The 17,093-nt window shown below is 46.1% G+C and overlaps 1 protein-coding gene across 3 annotated transcripts in view; it reads left to right on the forward strand.

Moving 5' to 3' along the window:
* Positions 1-1,012: 1,012 nt before the first annotated feature.
* ADD2 (adducin 2) overlaps positions 1,013-17,093 on the forward strand; it is a 90,067-nt gene continuing 73,986 nt past the window's right edge. Inside the window, exon 1 of one of the 3 annotated variants that reach the window (XM_081101356.1) lies at positions 1,013-1,309. The gene's annotated coding sequence lies outside the window, so the exon portion shown is untranslated. Of the gene's footprint in view, positions 1,421-1,470; positions 1,700-17,093 lie in introns of those variants that run through there. The other 2 variants (XM_081101354.1, XM_081101355.1) reach the window with 2 other exon arrangements.

The raw sequence follows: 17,093 nt of genomic DNA on the forward strand, positions 1-17,093 counted from the left end.
ATCTTGAAAAACTCGTTAGTCGGGACACTCGTAAGTCAAGGCCGCACTGTAGTAGCTTGCATAGAGTGTTAGCATGCAAAGGAATCACGAGGGATGCTTGTCACTAATACCGATTCCTGGGCTCACCTCTGGCGATTCTGATTCTGCAGCAGCACTCCGGTGGAGTCTGATGATTTCTATGGGGGCGTCTAAGGACTGTGGTGTCCCAGAACCTAGAAGGAGCAAAGGGACGGTAACCTTGTTGGGGGCAGTGACCGCCGGCTTTTCTGGAAGTTAAACTTGCCCTGAAATCACATTTTTAGAAACATTTGCAGTGAGAGTTGATTTAGGGGAGCTTTGGGGAGCTGGTGGAGATTATTTGGGTCCAATTCCCACGCTGCCACTTGATGTCCCTACTCTCTGAGAAATACTGCCAGGAGTACTAGAAATGTGAGATGCCTTTTAAGTACTGTCATTTCACAGAGGACGACAATAAGGCCCAGAGAGGTTAAGTAACTTTATTGAAGTCACACAGCTAGTTAATGACAGGTTTGCGACTGTGACCAAGTATTCTGGTTCTCCATCCAGCTCCCCATTCACTAAATACCGTTTCCTCTGGGGCAGGGAGGGGAGAGAGGTGAGAAGAGGAGGTAGTGAGAACTGGAGGGAGCTGGACCCATCCCCCAGAGGGGAGGGCAACAATGTTGTTCTCTTCAGAAACAGTCAGACTTAGGAGAGGGATACTTTCGGCTTGGGATTCAAATGGTCAGACAATTGCTATTAAGACCATTCGTAGTGTTATCTTCTAAAGGCAAGCTGCCCCTCCTAGACAAGAAATATTCCAAGTGTAAGACTTTTTTTTTTTTTTTCTTTTTCTAAATCCCAGGGAGGTATCCTCTACGGGAGGTCACGTTTCAGATTTTCTTCCTCGTAACAGAATCCTCATATTGGCTCTTGGCTGTGGGGGCAGTTGGAGGGGTGGGTGTGGACGCGGGCAGAGGCCGGGCGGCAGGACTGCGGCAGCGCGGGCGGGGGCACTGCGGGCGGGGGGCACTGCAGCACGCAGCCCGGGCGGCCGGCTGGGCCCGCAGGAGGGGGCGCTGTGGGCACCGCCGAGCGTCCTTTTGTCAGCGCGCAGCGCCGGCGAGCTCTCCTTTCCTCCCGGCCGCGTGCGGGAAGGGATTTGATTCTGGTGGCAGGAGTGGCAGCCTCTATTGTGGGCAGTCGCCGGTGACGCCAGACGCTGCATCGCCGGTGGGATTCCAGGCAGGCAGCCCTGACGGCGCGGGCTGCGGGATGGCGAGACGACGCTGCTCTGCACATTAGCTGGGTGCGTTTATTAAGCAGATCCAAAGGGGGGGAAAAACCAACCACAACGAAACAAAACAAAAACTACAGCCTGCGGTGGGAGCGCAGAGATGGAGACCGCGCCGCGCAGAAGGTAAGCCCGTCTCCGGAAGGGGCGCCGCGGCTCGCCCGGGTTTTGTTTGTGGTCCTGGCATTTGAGACCCACAGCATCCTTCCACCCCGACTGGTCCAGGCCGGCGAGCGCCTGGCAGCGAGTGCGTCTGGGCGCAGCCCTTGCCCGCGGCTGTGTTTCAGCCTGAAGGTGTCTGCTGATGATGTAACATGGGAGGCTCTGTGCGGAGCGGGGCTGCGGAGCGCGGGCCTCTGCGCGGGGGGCTGTCGGACTGCGGGTCCCGAGCACAACGCCTGACAGGTGGGGCTTTCTTCTGCGCAGGGCGGGCGGGTGCGAGCCTCACCCGGCCGGTCGCCCCTCCTTCCCCTTCCCGCTCGGCCGCCACCCTCCCGGGGAGCCTTGCGGGGCCCCGGCTCGGAGGGGCTGGGCGCGCTCCCGGGCCTCGCCACCTCCCGGGCGCCGCGCTCCGCAGCTGCGGGGAGCAGGTGGGGCGTCGGCAGCCGCCTGCATTTGGAGCAGGGGGGCTGGCGAGTGAGTGGGTGTCAGAGGGCTTGGATTTGTATGCGTCTCCAGGAGGTCTTGCCAGTCTGTTCATCTCTCAGCTTCCATCTTCCCTCGCCTCTCCTCCCTCGCCTCTCCTCCCTCCTGCACCCGGGTGGAAGCCACCCCGGGTCCGGATGGCGGGGGCCGGCGTCTGCTTGTTTTGAAATCTTGGCCACAGCCCACCTGGTGTTGCGGGGAGGCTGGGAGGGGCAGACTGCTTCAGGATGCTGATCAGGCGCTGGGGTCCAGCCTATTGTCTTGCCTTTACTCCCCCTTCCTTTTCTTCTCTAATCACCCCCGCCCACCCCCACCCCGCGGCGGAGGGGGGAGAGAAAGAAAAGGCACCAGCCCACACCCTATCAAACTCCTTTAAAAAAATTGTCATTTATCTGTGACACATGATGATTACCCGTCTGTTTCTTTACACCCACTCTTCCCTCCTCTAGCCGTTTGTCATCTAAAATTCAACGGACTCAAATGAGCCTTATAAAGATCAGAAATCAAACCTCGGTTTCCAAAATGCACATTTTGTGCTTTGTGAGTAACCTGAAAGGAGGGGAGCAAATGGTTGGAGTCCCCTCCTTTCACCTTCGGCATGTGGGTCCAGCTGGGATCCGTGAGATATTTAACTTGGGCAGGGAGGGATGTCCTCAGGAATGGGATTTGAAAATGATGTTTCATTTTAAGGGGAACATCGTTGGTCAACAATTGAAGTGAAGGTACTTTAAATGAATACAACCAGAGAAGGGGACTGAAGTTGCAGACTTGCAGCCGTCTGCCCACTAGCAAATGAATAACAAATGTTAGAGATTTTTCAAAAGGGGGTGAGACCATTTAATGTGTTCACTTTATAATGTTGCACCTTCATTCCGCAACGTGATCAGACATTTCTCATTGCCTGTGGACCTGGATCTTGCCCAAAGCCCCACCCCAACAGAGCTCAGTGAAAGCAAACTTTTCAGTATTAGTATGTTGTCAATACACCTTGGAGCACCACTAACAATAAATCATTCTTTGATCCAAAATCCATAACATTTCTGTAGCAAGCCCTGCGTTCTTTCTTCTCCACCAAATTGCTTAGCCCTGTTAGAAATGCACTTGTCACAGACACACTGCACACACACTGCCTGGAATGACACACCACATGTAGTTTCAGGCTCGGGCCGAATTTGCTTTAAATATTAGTGTAATGCTGGAATTAGCAAACCTCAGCTGCTCTTAAGAGTTTACAGGTGATTAAATGTGTTTGTTGGCAGAGATTAATGTTAAGATTTTAAATATACATATATATATATGGCTTTGGTAAATATATTTATTACCTACCTTGTTCCACAAGGGATTTAAGACAGTTTACAGGAATTCATAAAGCATAAACTAAGAAGTAGATGGGAAAGACAAACCGGAAACTAAGGGTAGAGACATAAAATGTTACTAAGAATGAGGCTAATACAAAAAGACAAGCATAAGACCCGCTACACCAGCGGTTCTCAACCTGTGGGTCGCGACCCTTTTGGGTGTCGAACGACCCTTTCACAGGGGTCGCCTAAGACCATCGGAAAACACATATATAATTACATATTGTTTTTGTGATTAATCACTATGCTTTAATTATGTTCGATTTGTAACAATGAAAATACATCCTGCATATCAAATATTTACATGACGATTCATAACCGTCGCAAAATTACAGTTATGAAGTAGCAATGAAAATAACTTTATGGTTGGGGGTCACCACAACATGAGGAACTGTATTAAAGGGTTGCGGCATTAGGAAGGTTGAGAACCACTGCTCTACACCTTTCAGGAGGGGGAAACAAATCCAACTGTCAATTTTGTAGAAGCTGATGCATAAAGGGAAATTGAGCAGCCCATGACTTGTGTTTTATTTATTTTTCAACTCATTCACTCACTTGTTCACTCAACAAACATTCCACATTCTCTAAGACACAGACATGGTCTCTGCCCTCATGGCACTTACAGACAAATGCAAGAGAGAGACATTCATGATAAATCTCTCCAATAAATATGCAATTACATATTATGCTAAGAGCTCTGCAGGAAAAATACAAACACAAAACATCACATGTCCAGAACATAAAAACACAAAATAACAACAAAATAAACAATTTTTTTTCAAATACGATACAGTGTTTGGAATGATCTTCAATCATGTCTTTGTCAAACACAGGGGGGGTTGCCTTCAGCTGTGTTTTTGTAATGTCCCTGCATGTGAGCTCATGATATCACACCACCGGTCTCTCAGGCCCTAGGGTTCCGAGGATCTATGTCTTTTGAGGGATCGGTGTCTTCTCTAAAATTAGTGGTTTCATTTCAATGATAATCTCACATAATGATAATGAAAATGTGCTCTGGGTCATCTTGACGGCCACCCCCAAACCAATGCTGGGCCTGACCCTCGGTATCTTCCCACGGAGCCAGGTCCCAGCACGGCTGAGGAGAGGGGAGTGGGAACAGGGCCTGTGGGGAGAGAGGTGAGCCTGCACCAGGCACAGGCTTGCCAGACTCCAAAGAACTGTTCCTGGCGACCACGGCTGCATTGGCAAGGAAAACAGCTCTCATGCCAGCTCTACCCGCATATGGACAGTGTCTCAGCAATTTATTAGCAGCAGGTGTTGTAGTGAAAAAATGGAAAAGTTACTGTTGCTGGTTTCAGCACTAATTGGATTAGATTTCTATTTAATGCAGAGTAAGGAACCCTCTGATAATCCAAAGCAATGACATAGGTAATTTGGTGCAGTGGTTAAGTGGAGTCAGACTGCCTGACCTCAAATCCACTTTTCTGCTTACTAGCTGTGAGACTTTGGGTGGTTAGTTAACCTCTCTGTTCCTCAGTTTCTTCTTATGATAATATGTGGATAAATATGTGGTATTGATATTATATTATATTGTGAGGATTAGAGGTATTACACGTAACAGACTTGGAGCATATAGGGAGGTTCAACAAATGTTAGAGATTATTACTATTTTTATTAGTATGAAATGGCACCTCATTTATGTAGTCACTCCAGGATGGTTTTGATAGTATCCTCTTAAATTAGCCACATATTTGATGTTACTAATATTGTTTTGCACAGCATGCTTGATGTGTTGTCTGCATTTGGATTGTTGAAGTCAAAATCCAGAAAATGATAATATGTAGTAAGTTGACCTGAGACTACATCTTTTTATTGTTAAACCCCAAAGGTGTTGCAGTGAATTCATTTTATTAATTTGACATTTTAAAGTTTGATAGTTGTATTTATGTACATCTTTGTTTTGCCATTTTAGCTATGTAAAAGCTATAAAGTATAAGTATTTAGAACTGGCCTTTATGAGTGTAATATTTAAGTTACATTTTAATAAAAGTGAATTAGGGTAAGCCTTGGCCCATGAGAACATTTTTTCTTTCAAAAGGGATTTCTATGCAGTTTTTTTTTGTATTTTGAACTGTGTACCAGGCCATACCCATGATTCTTGAAATAGAATTTTGAATATCTAGAAGAGAAATTGCAGCTCCAATAATTGACTCCATGTACCTTGACTGCCATAGTTGTACCCTGAAAAGATTTTAAGGCAGTAATACCCAAACCTGCCTCTGTCTTCCGCAAGATAAACTGCCCATGAAAGGTTAGCCAATCTTATGAAATGTGGAGGAAAGAAAAGCCTATTCTCTGTGTAGTACAATGTTTAGCTGTATGGATTAAAACACATTTATTGATTTTATTCAAATCTATTTAAAATTTTTCTTTGTACCTCAGTGATCTAAGATTATAAGATATATGTTAGTCTCCCATTATAATCATGTTTTTGGTAGATTTTGATATACCAGTATACTTATCATAGACATAAACATATATACGTCACACAGACATTTATATTTGATTGCCCAGGACTGATGGGTTTCCTGGGATGAAGACTTGCAGCACTAAAACCAAGATAGTGCCAGGCAAAGCAAGATCAAGACAGATCCATTTTAGTTTCAGAAGACAGGGAGAGAACGATGGGCCCAGATTCTTTAAGGACTCTCTGGAAGATATGGTACAGATGGTGCCAACAAACATCAGCCAACTCATGATTCAACAAGGGTCCCTTCTGGGCAAGTTGAATCCTAGACTATACCTCAGGCTCACTGCACCAGGCCTGGATGGGTTGTGGCATGATTAGTGGGGACAGGAAGGGGCAGGGCTCTAGGAACCTATCAGCACCTCCACCTTGAGTGTCTGAACCCCCAATCTGAACATGTGTCAAGGGAGCCCCCAGGAAAGTAGGGCTTTAACATAGCCAGCTTAAAACCTGGTCATTTCTAATTACCCCAACAGTTGTAGCTAAAAATAAAGATACACCCTATATAATAAAACCCTAGTATGAAAATTGACCAAATGATGGAACGACCGGTCGCTATGATGTGCACTGACCACCAGGGGGCAGACGCTCAACACAGGAGCTACCCTCTGGTGGTCAGTGCACTCCCACAACTGGAGCACCGCTCAGCCAGAAGCTGGGCTCATGGCTGGCGAGTGCAGTGGCAGTGGCCTCTCCTGCCTCTGTGGCAGCGCTAAGGACCCCTTGGGGGATGTCCACCTGCTGGCTTAGGCCCTGGGGGGGAGCGGGCCTAAGCTGGCAGGTGGACATCCCCTGAGGGGTCCTGGAATGCGAGAGGGCTCAGGCCAGGCTTAGGGACCCCTCCCCAGTGCAGTAACGTTGTGCACCAGGCCTCTAGTAAGTACATAAATAAATGCCACTCACCCAGCAGTAAATATTCCTAATGTATTGATGTGACATAGGACCTTACCCACTGAAACCCAGGCAGGACCTAGAAGCCAGGGAGTTTAGGATATGGTTGCCAGGAAACCAGTTTCAGGGCTCCGGGTGATATCTGCCATGGACTTCCCCAGGCCCAGCCTTGAAGTGGCTGGAAAAACTTACCAAGACAAGTAGCAAATCCCTCTGGCTTCTGTTAGTGGCAGCTCTACGGACCATTTGACACTCTCTAGCCCATCCACACACACACACTGATTGGAGCAGGCATGGACCTTTGGCCTATGAGACCAAACAGGGGAGGGGAACAGGGTGAGGAGACTAAAAAAAATGACCCCCCCCCTCCCCCCCGCAACCAACACCGGACATGAGGGGAAACTTCCGTGGCCAATTTAGAGAAGAAGCCACTGTCTCCCTTGTGCTGGCCGCAGTGATTCCAGTTCTAGCAGGTTCCATGGGCCCAGAGACCTTGTGCTTCTGTTGATGAGGCTGCCCTCTATCCTGCCTGGGCCAGTTTCCCTGGGTTTCTGTTTCTCACAGCCAGGCTACTGCTGGCTGGAACTCTGGATTGTTCCAGAGCCTCCCCCCTCTCGTCTGCCATTGAGCCGGACCTCCCTCCATCCATCCACAGCGACCCTTCCTAAACAAACATCGAATCTCCTCATTCCTCTACCCTCAGGATAAAGCCCGAACTCCTTACCTACCTCTACTGCTCACATCATCCTTCCTCTCACTCCACCTGCTAGGTAGGCTGACCCACCATCTTTTTGGACATTAACGCCCACCCCACCCCCACGTCCCCCGTCAGCCTCCACATCATTCACAGGCTCTTTCTTCACCTTGTACTCCCTCCTCCCACTTCTTGTCTGCAAGTTGGTCCTTAGAAAAAGCCCACCAAATAGACAGACTGCTGGCAAACCTAATTAAGATTTAAAAAATTTAACAATACCAGGAATGATATGTGGAACAAAGGAGAGGGGAGAAGGAGAGATGTGAAATCATAAGAACACTATGCATTGTTGTATCCTAACATATGTGAAAATCTTGAGCAAATGGACCATTTTCACAGAAAATCTGAACTCCCAATATTTACTCCAGAAATCAAATGTCATGTTCCTGGATGGGGAGAACTGATGTTGCAAAGATGTCGACTCCTCACGGATTCTGCGGCGAGGATAGCTGCCTTGCTGGTGACTGGGAGTGATGCAGATTCGTTCCCATTTTCATGGTCCTTTGATCATTATCTGTGGAGCTTTGAAAGGGTAGTTAAGTGCTAGTGCTGAACTGTGAATCAGTTTATGGAAGGGAAAGTCAATACACGTGCATCTGAATGTCATTTGTAAATGGTTTTTCTCCAAGAACAAATGAAGTTATTAAACTTTGAAATGCATGGGGCCTTAATGAAGACAGGGTTTCATTTAACAGCGGACATGATTTCCCACCCATATGATTTTATTGAGAATGAATTTCATCATGTTTGCTTTTTTGGCTCAGCATGGAGCCCATATAAGAATTTCTTGACTTTTCCTTTTAAAAATCCGTGGTGAAAAGACACCAGAAAAGTGAGGGCGGGTTTGGTTCGTTCCTCCTTTACTTGTGTCAGATGGCAGAGCATCCATACTGATTATCTGGGAACTTATCCTCCTTCCCTCTTAGCACATTTCTCTCAGAACCTTCCCACACCCTCATTTGTGTCCTAAATTAGCTACATCTGTTACCATAGTTATGCAGTACCCAGCTTAACCCATTCCATGCTGTTCCAACAGTCCTGTGCAGGAGACTTCCTTTCTCGTATTTCATAAAACATACCATTATTTTTCTTTATTCTTCTGCTCCCATACAAAGTGCGAATTCACTAAATCAAATAGGACTGAGAGCTGCTAACAAAAAGCAGCAATTCCTGCCCCACCCTCAATCCTTTATCCACAGGCAAACCACTTTTAGCTGTTCTCTATTCTTTTGTAGCTCCCCCTGTATCTCAAAATAATATGCAGATGCTACTGCTGTTATGAATTTATCAACTTCGATTATCACTAAGTGACTTTCTGCCATGAAAGTCAAGGATGTAGCTTATTTACACCTCACATCTCCTCACCACCTTCCATCCTTGCTATTCCAGACAATGCATTTATTAAAACCAGATTTTCATTCCATGGACTGTTGATTGGGCCATTTAACTCTCAACTCTGTAGGATAAGGGTGTTACCACCACCTCTCCTTGCCCGCTTCCTCCTTTCCTCTAGTTCAGTGGTTCTCAACCTTCCTAATGCCGACCCTTTAATATAGTTCCTCATGTTGTGGTGACCCCCAACCATAAAATTATTTTCGTTGCTACTTCATAACTGTAATTTTGCTACTGTTATGAATCATAATGTAAATATCTGATATGCAGATATTTTCATTGTTACAAATTGAACATAATTAAAGCATAGTGATTAGTCACAAAAGCAATACGTAATTATATATGTGTTTTCCGTTGGTCTTCGGCGACCCCTGTGAAAGGGTCATTCGACCCCCAAAGGGGTTGTGACCCACAGGTTGCGAACCGATGCTAGCTGAACGTTTACTTTCGCATTATCAACATTGATAAAACATTCATCTGTTCCATGGTCATAGCTGGTTTCCATGATCTGTCTATAAGGTAATTCTAAAAGCTGAAAACTCTTGAAGTGTTCATTACCTGACGGGTTGAAATTGTTTGCTGCACAATAACAGGCTGGGATTCCATATCCTTCTCAGGGCTCCATTACCCCATCCCTTGGGCCAGTAGGTGAAAAAGGCTCCCAGGGTGAAGTCCTAAGGTTTCTGTTTCGCTGGGGGCACCAGCACCATCTGAGCTGTTCTAGTTCACCTTCATGGCGTGCAGCTTCTCTAAGAAGACCCATCCCGTGGTCAAGTTGGTAAGTTCAGAACCAGCAGCAAATGCAGACTATCTTCAGATACAGAGGTAATGACAGCTGCGTATGTGGCTGTGGACCACTGCACGTGGAGGCAGGAGAGGGAGTGGGAAGAGTCTACTGCTCCATTTAGACGCCTGCAATTTGTGCCTCTGTACTCAGTCCCTCTATTTCCTGTCCTCCATCATCCCTGCCATCCCAGAGGCTGGGACACCTTTAGGGCTCGGCCGGACACATCACCTGCCTCCTTGGCCCCAGCATCCTCTGCCTGAAGTCCAGGCTGAGGCTTCCAACATTAGTCACCAGCTCCTCATCTGCTTTTTGTCCTCCAGAAACTTCTTGAAATCCTTCCTCTGGTAATAAATGACTTCAGTTTGTTATTGTGGGATTATATATTTGTGTTCCTTTATGACCCATTGAATGGGGACCAAGGAGAGAATGAAACCTAGGGATAGGTGGGCCAGGCCTGCCATCTTTGGCATTAATTTTCAATCAAGGAATGCATGGTAGTGATCAAACGGACTACTGGCATGGCCATGATTTAAATGCAAACCTTGTGAAGTTTGCTTTTCTTTGTTATGAAAATGCCTTCCACTAGCTGCTATACTATCAACTTGAGTGCAATATCTTCTCCCAGCTAGAGAAGTTCAGAAACATTGAAACCTTCTACCCTACTCCAAGGTGATGGACTTTTAGTTTACATGCAATTCTGATAAGCTCAGTTGGGTCTCTTCCGAGACTCCAGAGAAGTGGAAGTGGCAAGTTAGAAAGAAGAGTTTGGCTAATAGTCTAAAAGAGATTGGGATAAAAATGAGGGTGAAGGGAAGATGACAACTGCTCCTAGGGACCTGGGTCACAGTTACTGCCCAGGTGTGATGGAAGATCACATGGCAGAGTTGCCGATACTTGATTTACCTAGCAAGTAAGGGCCTACCAGAGAAAGTAAGGGAGCTAACAGAGTGAGGAGGGAGGCTAACAGGGGGAGGGCTGCTGGCTTTCTGTACCTGGGTGAGAAGGAGGGATCTGAGGGTGCCAAAGGCTCTTTGTTCAGAAACTAAATCTGCACAAGAAATGTCCTTTGCCTCTATGTTTCCATCTAATTTGGAGATTATTGCTTCATTTTTCAGTCTTAGCAATCATCAGCAAGACTGAAACAGTTTTGGGATCCTGCTATATATAGCTTAACTCCGTTAAAGTCACAGGCTGTAAAACCGTTGTCGGCTTTGAAGCCTGTACTTGTTATATTTAGCTCTGAACTCGAGATCTACCAAGATTAAGGATGTCAAAGAATTTACTTTTTATTTATTTATTTATCTTTATTATTGGAAGTATTACAGATATCCTCCCTTTTTTCTGCATTGACCCCTTCCGCCCTGCACACCAGGCCTCCACCACACTATTGTCTGTGTCCATGGGCTATGCATATATGTATATAAGTTCCCCAATTAATATCTCCCCAAATCTTTTTTAAAAGTCTATTATATTTATGGATGAAGTGATATAATATCTAGGATTTATCTCAAAATCATCACTTTTATTGGGGGATAAGTAGGGTTAGAGGTGAATTAAGATAAGTCCATAAGCTGATAATTATTGAATTGGGAATTATTATCTGTCATCTAAACTGCCACTTTTTAAAGTGAAAGGAGGTGTCATTAGCAATTACATTGGAAAAAGAGGCATAACCTGGACTCTCTCATGCAAACTGCAGTCTACTCGGAAGCTAGGTGGTGGGTACGCAGGGTATATTATAGTGTGCTCTCTAATTTTGTATACTTTCACATTTTTCCATAATTAAAACTTTTCTTCTGTTTTGTTCTGTTTACTGTTTTATTAAAATCGGGGCTTTTCCTCTTAACCATGATGTTAAACATTAGTCAACTTCAAACCCCAAACAAAAATAGCTGGAGAATATTGTCAAAGGACACATCTGTTAGGTTGATTTATAATAACAGGACAAAAACTCATAGTTCTTGCAACTGGGACACCCAGGAAGCAATACTTAATTAAGTTGACAATGTTATAAAGCAGGTCTATCGCTGTAGTTAGGCAATGCATCCTTGTTTTATTGTTGTGAATTGGGCTCATCAGGGTTTTACAGGGAGATCGAGTCTGCTGGGAAATGAGGAGCCGGCCATGAAAGGGAGGCTTCTGTTTGCATAGCAGGCCCCCATGCTGATCTGAAATTACCTGCGAGTCCCTCCTCGTCGAAGTTCCCCACTTTCATTTAGTCAGACTTGGAGGACAAGGCCTCCATTGCCATGTGGTCATTCCCATTGTCCGTCCGCACACAGTTTAGTGACGCTCTTGCTGCCCTGATTGTCAGGTGGTGTGGGTGAGGCTCTTAGACAAGGCGGCAAGGGTGGGCTCTGCCTTCCCGGATGTCACAGATTTCGACTCTGCCCATCAGAGGGCTCAGGTGGCTGTGGATTTGGAGTAAGGTCCTCTGTGCTCTATTCAAGGAGGGGCTGAGATGGCTGTCGGCCCAGCTCCCAGCTGGCAGCTTGGAAGGAGCCTGGGGTCACCAGGCAAGGTACTGCAGCATACGGGGTCCTTCAAGGCGAGAAGGCTACCAGAGGATCAGAAACTAGGTTTTAAAAAATGACTTCTTCTTGGGCTTTTTGTGTTGCTGGCCTATTTCCTATTGTATTCCCCGGTATTATACAGAGGCCATTTTTAATAGCCTTGTGGAAGAATTATTCAGTGACCACAGCTGGAGCCCGGGCTCCCTGCACAGAGACTTGGGTGTAGGTCTAAAAGGTTATTTTAAAATGTATTTATTTGTGTTTTGTGTAAGTCAAATAATACTTTTTTATTTGGGGGAGTGAAAGCGTAGCAGAGGATGGGCAGGGTGAGCAGAATGAGGGGACAGGGGGAGGGCGAAGTCAGGCTCTGGGGTGTCTGATCCTTCCCTCCTGCTCAGGTTGCTTGAGGTATGGGGTATTATTGAGATAGAATGTACATATAGTAAAATTCACCTTCCTTAGATGTATAGTTCTATGAATTTTGGCAAATATATACAGTCGTGTAACCTCCACCACAATCAAGATAGGAAACCGTTCCCTCATGCCCCTTTGTAGGAAATCGCCTCTGCTCACACACAACCCCTGAAAACCGCCCATCTGTTTTTGGTCTGGCCTTTTCTAGAATGCCAGATAAATGGGATCGTATAGGAAAGTCTTTTGTGTCTGGTTTCCTTCACTTTGCATAATATTTTTGAGATCCATCCATGTTGTTACGATACTAATAGTTCATTTATTTTGATGGCTGAATAATTTCAGTTGGATGCCTGTACCACAATTTGTTTAGCCATTCACCCATTGAAGGACATTTGAGTAATTTCCACTTTTGACAACTATGAATAAAGGTACTGTGTACATTGACATGCAAGCTTTTGTGTAACCACAAGATTATAATTCTCTGTCCTATGTATGCTTAATGGCATTGTAAGAAACTGCCAAAGGTTTCCAAAGTGACTGTATGCACCATTTTGCATTCCCACCAGCAATGGGAGTTGTAATTGCTCTGCACTGGGTAATTGCGTGTGTGTGTGTGTGTGTGTGTGTGTGTGTGTGTGTGTGTGTGTATTTACTTTAACCATTATGAGAGGGGTGGGGTATTATCTCATTGTGGTTTTAATTTGCATTTCCCCAATGATCAATGACACTGAGCATCTTTTCATGTGTTTGAATGTCACAGTGTCTCTTCTTCGGTTGTTTCTTGTCTTTTAAATGTCAGCGAGGCTCGGCCATGCTAAGGCGAACAGGGGAAGCATGTTTTCTTAGTCTCAAAGGGGGAGTGAAAGCGTAGCAGAGGGTGGGCAGGGTGAGCAGAATGAGGGGACAGGGGGCGGGCGAAGTCAGGCGCTGGGGTGTCTGATCCTTCCCTCCTGCTCAGGCTGCGTCTGGAGTTCTTCTCTGGAGGGTTTTGTGGTTTGTATTGTGAGAGGCTGCTCCTTAGGGACGGAGGGAGGAACAGAGGAAGACAGCTGTACTATTGATTCCATTATTTTTTATTTGCTTACTCCAAATTCGGTTCTTTATACTTTTAGTTCAGTAATATCCCTCTCAAATAGGTAAATTTGGCCCAGAGAGCAGCCCTACTGTTAATTTGGGGTGTGTGTGAAAGGGAGGTTACATAAAATATGTTTAAGGAAATGCGTATTTAAATTTGAGTGATGTAGGGATTGGAAGAGATGTTTGTACAGCCTCGTTAACAGCAGCACTATTCACAATGGCTAACACCTGGAAGCGACTCAAGGGCTGATGGGGAAAATGTGGTACGCACATACAATGGAATATTATTCAGGATTAGAAAGGAAAAAAGTTCTGACATAGGCTACAGCCTGGGTGAGCCTTGAGGACATGCACTCAGTGAAATAACCCAGTCACAGGAAGACAAATACTCTATGGTTCCTCTTACATAAGTGACTTAGAATAGTCAAGTTCATAGAGACAAAGTAGAACGGTGGCTGCCAGGGGCTGGAGTGGGGTTCACATGGAATCACTGTTTAGTGCTACAGAGTTTCAGTTTTACCTGGTGAAAAGAATTATGGAGATGGATGGCGCTGATGGTTGTAAAGCAGTGGTTCTCAACCTTCTGGCCCTTTAAATACAGTTCCTCATGTTGTGACCCAACCATAAAATTATTTTCGTTGCTACTTCATAACTGTAATGTTGCTACTGTTATGAATCATCATGTAAATATCTGATATGCAGGATGGTCTTAGGCGACCCCTGTGAAAGGGTCGTTCGACCGCCAAAGGGGTCACGACCCACAGGTTGAGAACCGCTGTTGTAGAGCATTATGAATGTATTTAACCTCACTGACCTGTACACATAAAAAGGGTTAAGGTGTGTACTTTACAACTTCTAAAAATGTGATTGGGGTATACTAGCAATGATGAGCACTATATCACAGTGGTAGGTAAGTTTGTAAGGTTTGCCTATGCATGTCAGTCAATTAGTCAGTCAACAAGCGTTTACTGACCACCCTCTATGAGCAACTACTGTTCCAGGTGCTGGGGATGCCCTGGTGAGCCAGGAGGTCACGCTGTAGTAAGGAGAGAACGATGCTAAGCATTCAAACACACAGACAGCGCCAGGCACTGATGCTTGTTATGCAAAAGGTAAATTCAGGTAACAAGAGGGAGAGTGAGCAGAGAAGGCTGCTTTAGCCAGAGTGGCCAGGGAAGTCTCCTTTGGGGAAGTGACATACAGCTGACACAGGTGGGTTGGTGGGACTGGGTCAGAGACTGAGGTAGTGCTAGCTGATTTTAAGCATTTCATTACCCTATTGGAGACAACAGCATTGGCTGAGAGTAGGGGTGAGGAGGGTGTGGGGAGATTTGAGGAGAGATGAGAAGGTGGGAACTGATCTTAAAGAGTCTCCATTAAGGAAGGGCTGGTTGCCCAGTGATGGTAAGAAACCATTTGAAAGGTGTATAGGGAGTTTTGAAATAAGTCCTGTCCACACAGTTGTGTGCAGGGGTCAACTGCTCAGATGCACACGTGCAGCAAGGTCATGTAACATTTAAGCAAAGGTGGGGCTCTGTGAGGTGAAAACAGTGGAGGGGAGAGGCACAGAGGAGTCAGAGGTGTTTTGCAAGGGAATGCTTACCCAGCCGGACTAGCTAATTTAGCCTAGACAAGGAGGGGTGTGAAGAGTGAAGTTTGGGGGTAGATAGTGAAAAAGTGAACAGAAGGTCTCAGAGGCATTGGAGATTTGCCTCTAGAGGGGGTGGTATCGGAGTGGGTGGGCTGGAAGGGGATGGTCCAGGAGTAGGATGTGAAATCCAGATGTTGGAGGTGGTGATCTTATTGGTGACATCAAGATCTAGGATATATGACCACAGGAGTGGGTGGCTGGGGCTGGGGTGAATGGAGAGATGATTGGTGTTAGAAGCCAAGGAAATGTGAGGCTGGGTGTTGCATGGATGCCTGTGTGGTGTGTATTTGAAGTCTTCACGAATGAGAAAGGGTAACGGTAGAGGGGAAGATGATGGAGTCATCAGTGCATGAGGGGAGTGACCAGGAGAGAGGTAGAGGATAGCCACAAGGGGTGGGGGCTGATGGGAAGTCTATTTTAGATGTGTGCTCCCAAGACAATGAGGGTTTTGAAGCAGTGGAAATGGAGGTGGGTATGGGCACAAAGAGGCTGTCTGCACTGCGCTCAGGCCCTGAGTATGCGGGGTGTGTGCTGTGAGAGAACAGTGAGCTCAGGGGAGAGCCAGGCTTTAGATTTTCGGTTTTTGGATCACAGAAATGGGATTTATGTAGGGGAATTAGGGGAGGTTGCGAAGAATTGTGTGATTGTTCCATGACATTGGTTTCCAAGCTGCAAGGAAGGTAACCAAGGAGGCCTTATTGACTTAGGGCTTGTTCAAAACTCACTTGAAGGCAATTAACAGTATGTGGTGTTGTTTACCAAAGTCCTAGTCTCACGAGAGACCCAGCAGTTCTTGTGAATTGTGAGAAGAGACGGAAAAACTTCCTCTCTCGAGGTAGTTTGTGTTTTCATGTCGTTAGAAGTCCTGCATCACCGCCAGCCATAAATCTCATGGAGGAGACAGAAGGCTTCGGTCCTTTTTTAATCATCTTGCTGTGGCTCTTCGATGACCCCCTTGTCTAGCCTTGCTCTGCTGATGGTGACCTTTAACATAATAACTGCTTACAGGAATAGTGAGGATTGATGGAGAAGATACACTTTCTCATAAGTCATGGCTCACACATTAGAACAGAACATTTTTGGAGAAATGAAGCATGTGATGGTGGGAAAGCATGGGGTTTCTCAAACACCTGGCCCACAATCTCAAAAAAGCTCCCTGCACTCCCTGGAAATCCTAAGGTGTTGACTTTCTCACTCTCCAAATTAACTAATTCAGTCCCTCACTCTTTAAATCTTCTCTCCCCACCCCCACCCACCTTGCTACATGCCTTGGACTTCATTGAGAAACAGAAGCAATGAGTGGAGTGGCCCTGCCTCTATCAGGGGCCGTCCTTTGGGCTTCAGACCCCCTTCCTGTTCATCTTCCCAAAAACAACACTCCAGCAATTGGTTTCTTTTTTGCAGCACCTCTCTCTCTCTCTTTTTCTCTCTCTCTCTCTCTCTCTCTCTCTCTCTCTCTCTCTCTCTCTCCCCCTCTCTCTCTCCCTCTCTCTCTCTCCCTCTCTCTCTCCCTCCCTCCCTTCCTCTCTCAACTACAACATTCCCATTGGCATTCAGGCATGCTCCAGTATGTCCTACCTATGCATCTCAGATACTAACCCATTTCTCTCTTGTTCTCTCAGCAAAACTCCCTGCCTTTGCTCACCGTCTCACTTCCTCTTCCCCATTGTCCTCTCTATGCTACTGAGACTGCTCTTGTCAAAGTCAGTGGTGATCTCTTTGCTGCCAGATCCGATGGCCTCTTCCCTGTTCTCACCTTAACCCATCAGCAACATTTAACATGGTGGACTCTCCTGGCTTCCCTCTCCTGGTTTTTCCTTTGCTGCTCT

The sequence above is a fragment of the Myotis nattereri genome (genome assembly GCF_964212035.1).
Source record: "Myotis nattereri genome assembly, chromosome: 10".
NCBI lineage: Eukaryota > Metazoa > Chordata > Mammalia > Chiroptera > Vespertilionidae > Myotis > Myotis nattereri.